The 5,255-nt window shown below is 45.1% G+C and overlaps 1 long non-coding RNA gene across 1 annotated transcript in view; it reads left to right on the top strand.

Moving 5' to 3' along the window:
* LOC119472048 overlaps window positions 1–1,362 on the top strand; it is a 16,584-nt gene extending 15,222 nt beyond the window's left edge. Inside the window, exon 3 of the long non-coding RNA XR_005201161.1 lies at window positions 1,350–1,362. This is a non-coding gene — a long non-coding RNA (uncharacterized LOC119472048). The remainder of the gene's footprint in view (window positions 1–1,349) is intronic.
* The last annotated feature ends 3,893 nt before the right edge of the window (window positions 1,363–5,255 follow it).

Here is a 5,255-nt window from a genome sequence, read left to right as displayed (position 1 = left end):
AAGAAAAAGAAAGAAATCAGGGATCAAGTCAGTTTCTGTAGGGCCTTGTAGATAAAAGCATTTTATTTTCACTCATTTACCCTTGGTCTCTTTCCCATTTCTGCAGCTACCACCTTGAGACAATCCTTCCTACTTCTCATTTGAAGTATTCTGTTGGCTTCCTGGGGGCTATTTTTGCCCCTTGTCTCTCCCTACTCTAATCCTGCTCATGGTTGCTATAATCTTCTTGGAGCACAGTTCTGATCATCATCATCATAAGATCATTAGCATACATTTATGTATCTCTGAATAAAAATATACTTTGAAAGGAGGGGGACGGACACAGGAGATATGTTCCCACAACTTCCCAGCATGTCCTTGTCAGAAATAGAACTGTCAAAAGTACGTTGTCAAACATGCCAGAGTTCTGTTTCTATGCCATCATGTAAAAACTGCAAACTTTTCATCAAAATAAATAAAGATGAATTAGCCACAGTTCCTTTAATTGCCACTAACAGAAACTTAGTTCAAGTATCTTTCAAAAGATAATATACGTTAGCTCACATAGATGAATATTTGACATCTTCAGGAATGGCTAGATCCAGGTGCTCAGCCAGGGCAACAAGAAATCCATTCTCTCTCAGATTTGCTTTTTCTCTCTGTTGTCCTTGTTCTCCAGAAGACTCTACTCATGTAGTGGTAAAGAGGGCCACCATTGTCTTCAGCTTTGCAACCCCAGTGGAGAAAGAGTGCCTCTTTCAACAGAAGTCCCAATGCTGACTCTCATTGGCTTGCCCTGGACAAAGGGATTACTCCTCAACCACTCATTATGTCCACAGTTAGCCAGTCCTGGGTCATACAGCCAACTCTGGAGTCAGGGACTGAGGTCAACCTCACTTGAGCTACATGGATAGAGAGTGGAAGATGGGTGGTTCCCAAAGGAACATTTAGTATTCAGGGTGGAGGAGGGATGGTCACCACGTCCAGCTAATTTTTTGTATTTTTGGTCGAGAGAGAATTTCACCATGTTGCCCAGGCTGGTCTCAAACTCCTGGGCTCAGGTGAGCCACCCACCTCAGACTCCCAAAGTGCTGGGATTACAGGCATAAGCCGCCGTGCCCAGCCGCAGCTGTCCCCCCAAATATTTCAAGTAGGCATCTACTGAGACTTAATACCTACACGACAACCTTTTGAAATAAGTAGGCTTATTTCCATTTTGTGTATGGGGAAGGTGAGGCACAGACATGTTGACCACCTTGCCCACTATTTTTTTCACACAATCAAAATATAAAGACTCTGGAATTTGAACCCTGCGCTCTCTGACTGCTGAGTCCCCTTAGAAACCTGCACGTTATTCCATTTCTATGAAGGGGAGGGAAAGAGCTCCTCATATAAGTCACCACACCTCTCAAATCACTTGAAACTCACCAGCGGCCATGACTGTCCCCTCAAGGTAAGTAGGTAGACAGATTTCCCCTCATTCTACTTCTTTACTGGGCAGACAAATGGAGCAGAACCAGAACTAGTGACTTGGTGAGGGAACACTCAGAAAGGTAGAGGAAGTGGTGGTGCTAAAGCATCCTGCTGCCTCTCATCTCAAAGATGCTTCCACCAAACGAATACCACCCACCTTCGAAAACAGTCATTGTGGTTGGAACAATATTTGTATAAAAATAACCGACTGATCTTAATCTTGCTCCCTTTCCTTGTAGGGAAAATGTCTGTGGCTCTGGTCTAGTCAGTGCAAGAGGGGCTTCCTGCCTGGTGTCCAGCACTGAGGGGAGTCACAGCTGTGGTCAGCCTCCCTCTGCGGCCCCTAAAGCAAGCAGAGAGCACCTTGGACCTCGTGTTGGGTACCTGAGCAGGCAGCCATGCTCCCAGGCCCGCAGAAGATGGGTTCATGGCTCTGCTCAGAGACCTTTTGAAAGCCCCATTTGCCTCCAGCTCAGAGGACCCTGCGCCCCCCTACAGTCTGGCCCCTGATGGGTTCGAACCACAACTCATAACCCACGTGCTGAGGGAATTCTGATGAAAGCTCTGAAGGCTCCGGGTCTTGGGGAAGACCAGATGGGCCTGAAAGTCAGTCTCAGCAGAGACGCCCAGGGGTGCATGGGCCTTAGGGAGGCCTGGCTGTCGCAAGCAGGGGCTGGAGTGAAGCAGCTGGTGGAGAAAAGGGATGCAGGTGTGAGCCTGGTGAAAGGGTGGACTGGCAGTGCTCTGCAGAGAGCACCTGCAAACAGTGAGGAGGAGGCTGATGGGCTGCGCCCTCACAGGAATGGGCAAGGCATGGCCCTAATGAATCTGGCTCCAAGCACAACCCATCCAGCTAAAGCCTGGGGACTGGGAAAGGAGGAGGCCCAGGGGGCAGAGCTGGGATGACACCTCAGGAGTTAGGGTTACCAAGCAACTGAAGAAGACGCAGGAGCAGCTCCTAGCTGAGCATGCCCCCGGGGGCAGCACCGAGGATGCCTGGGGGGTAGTGCTGAGTCAGTGATAGGGGAGAGGGTTGGGGAGGGAGGGCTCACTTTGCCCAGTCAGATTGGGAACCTAGATCCTTGGATTTTAATGATCACGTGGGAGACATAAGACAAGATCTTGGACAGAGGAGGTAAATATCTGGTTGTATTTTATCCAGTATATTCTCACCTTAGAGTGAGATCATATTTAAGAAGATTAAGTCCCCTGTATCGATGGAACTTAATAAAGAGTTCAAACAGACTCTTTCAAAATTTTTAAATGTATGTTAAACTTTCCATCATGGAACATTTTACCCACTGCCTCCCATCACCTGGATTATCTGGAAGCAAAACCCAGTCATGGAACCATTTCACCCATAAATAGTCCAGTCAGTATCTCTAAATTTAAGAGCTGTTATTCTCAGCCCAGGGCAATTTTGCCCCCTAGGGGAGATTTGGCAATATCTAGAGACCTTTTTTGTTTGTACAAGGTTGGGGGTGGGGTGTGCGCCCTATCGGAAGGAAGCCAGGGTGAAACAGGGCTGCTACGAAACATTCTACAAGGCACAGGCCAGCACCTCACGACAAAGAACTATACGGCTCAAAATGACAATTGTGACAAGGTTGAAAACCATGTTTTAGAGTCTAAAAGATAAGAACACACTAAATAAATCACTACAATATTGTTAGCATTCATAAAAAACTAACAATAATTCCTTAATATCATCAATTATCTGATAATATTAAAATTTCCCCAATTGTTCTGTAAATTTTAAAAATTGGGGGTTTAAATCAAGATCCAAATAAGGCTTACACATTGCAATTTGATGATATATTTCTTTTTCTTTTTTTCCTGCATCCAGTCATCCATTATGGTTGATAGATTTCTTAGATCTCCTTGAATATTCAGGTTCTCATCCCTCTTTTTTCCTTGGAATTCATTATAAAACAGATTTATTTTTAATTGCAAAAGAGTACACAAGTACATTCCTGATATCAAAATTGAAACGCACAGGGGAAGCAAACATTTCCTATCTATAACGGTCCAGGCCAGGTGTGGTGGCTCACACCTCTAATCCCAGCATATTGGGAGGCTGAGGTGGAAAGATCACAAGGTCAGGAGATGGAGACCATCCTGGTTATTGGTAAAACCTCATCTCTACTAAAAATACAAAATTTAGCTGGGAATGGTGGCATGTGCCTATAGTCCCAGCTCCTCAGGAGCCTGAGGCAGGAGAATTGCTTGAACCTGGAAGGCAGAGGTTGCAGTGAGCCGAGATCGTGCCACTGCACTGCAGCCTGGGCGACAGAGCGAGACTCTGTCTCAAAAAACAAATAAACAAACAAACAAAACAGTTCAATCCCAGTCCTTTCCCCAAAGAACTAATTTATCAAAATTGTGTTTGTATTGGTTAAGATTATATTCAACTGACTGGGCACAGTGGCTCACACCTGTTACCCCAGCACTTTGGGAGGCCGAGACAGGCAGATCAGCTGAGGTTAGGAATTTGAGACCAGCCTGACCAATATGGTGAAACCCTGTCTCTACTAAAAATACAAAAATTAGCTGGGCGTGGTAGTGTCCTCCTCTAGTCCCAGTTACTCAGGAGTCTGAGACAAGAGGATTGCTTGAACCTGGGAGGGCGAGGTTGCAGAGAGCTGAGGATCGTGCCACTGCACTCCAGCCTGGGTGACAAAGCAAGACTCCATCTCAGAAAAAAAATATATATATATTCAACTACAAGTTTCAACAAATAACAACAAAAGCTTTAATATTATTTATTTTTCAGAAAGATAAGCCAAGAGATAGGCAGCCCAGGGCTAGCATGGCATCTCCATGAAGTTTTTAGGGTACCAAGTTCCTTCTAGCTCCCTGCCCTACCGTCTGTGAATGTGGTCCTCATCCTCATGGTCCACAATGGCTAATGGAGAACCATCCCTCTTAGCTATATTCTAGGTAGCAAGATGGAAAAGTGGAAGGACATAGCTCTCTTTATTAGTTTGCTAGGGCTGCTGTGACAAAGGACCACAAATTGAGTCACTTACACAGCAGAAATATACTTATTGTCTCACAATTCTCATGGTTCTGCTTGCCAGAAGTCCAACATCAATGTATTAGGCAGGATTGGTTCCTTCTGAGAACTGTAAGGAAAAATCTGTTCCATGCCCCTTCCCTAGCTGCTCGCGATTGGCTGCACAGCTTTGAGTTTTCTTACCTTGTAAAGCATCACCTCAATCTCTGCCTTGGTCATCACATGGCGTTCTCCCTGTGTGTGTGTTTCTGTGTCCAATTTTCCCCTTTATATAACGACACATTTATATTGGATAGGACCCATCCTCATGACCTCAGTTTAACTAATTACATCTGCAAGCACCCTATTCCAAATAAGGTCACATGCTAAGGTACGAGGGATTAGGACTTCTATATCTAAATTTCAGGGAGAGACAATTTAACCCATTACACTCTCCCATAAAGAGACTTTGTAGAAGTCTCTTACACTTCTTTGTTTATATTTCTTTTGCCAAAACTTAATCTCGGCCACACCTCACTGCAAGGGATGCTGGGGAAGGGAGGCTTTCGCTGAGCACATGACCATCTCCCAAAAAGTCAGTTGTTACCAAAAAGGAAGGAAAAATGGACAGGGAAACTACAGCAATCTGCCATGGAATGTATCCTACCAGACATTTTTATGTATGCTGCATGTAACCAAATGACCACAAACTGGTTGGCCTAAAACACCAGAAATTGATTCTCTCGCAGTTTTGGAGCCAGAACTCAAGAATCAAGGTATGGGCGGGGCCCCACTTTTTCCAAAGTCT

This window comes from Cebus imitator, unplaced genomic scaffold (genome assembly GCF_001604975.1).
Source record: "Cebus imitator isolate Cc_AM_T3 unplaced genomic scaffold, Cebus_imitator-1.0 Scaffold83, whole genome shotgun sequence".
In the NCBI taxonomy this organism is placed as follows: Eukaryota; Metazoa; Chordata; class Mammalia; order Primates; family Cebidae; genus Cebus; species Cebus imitator.
This window is presented reverse-complemented; position numbering and strand designations above follow the sequence as displayed.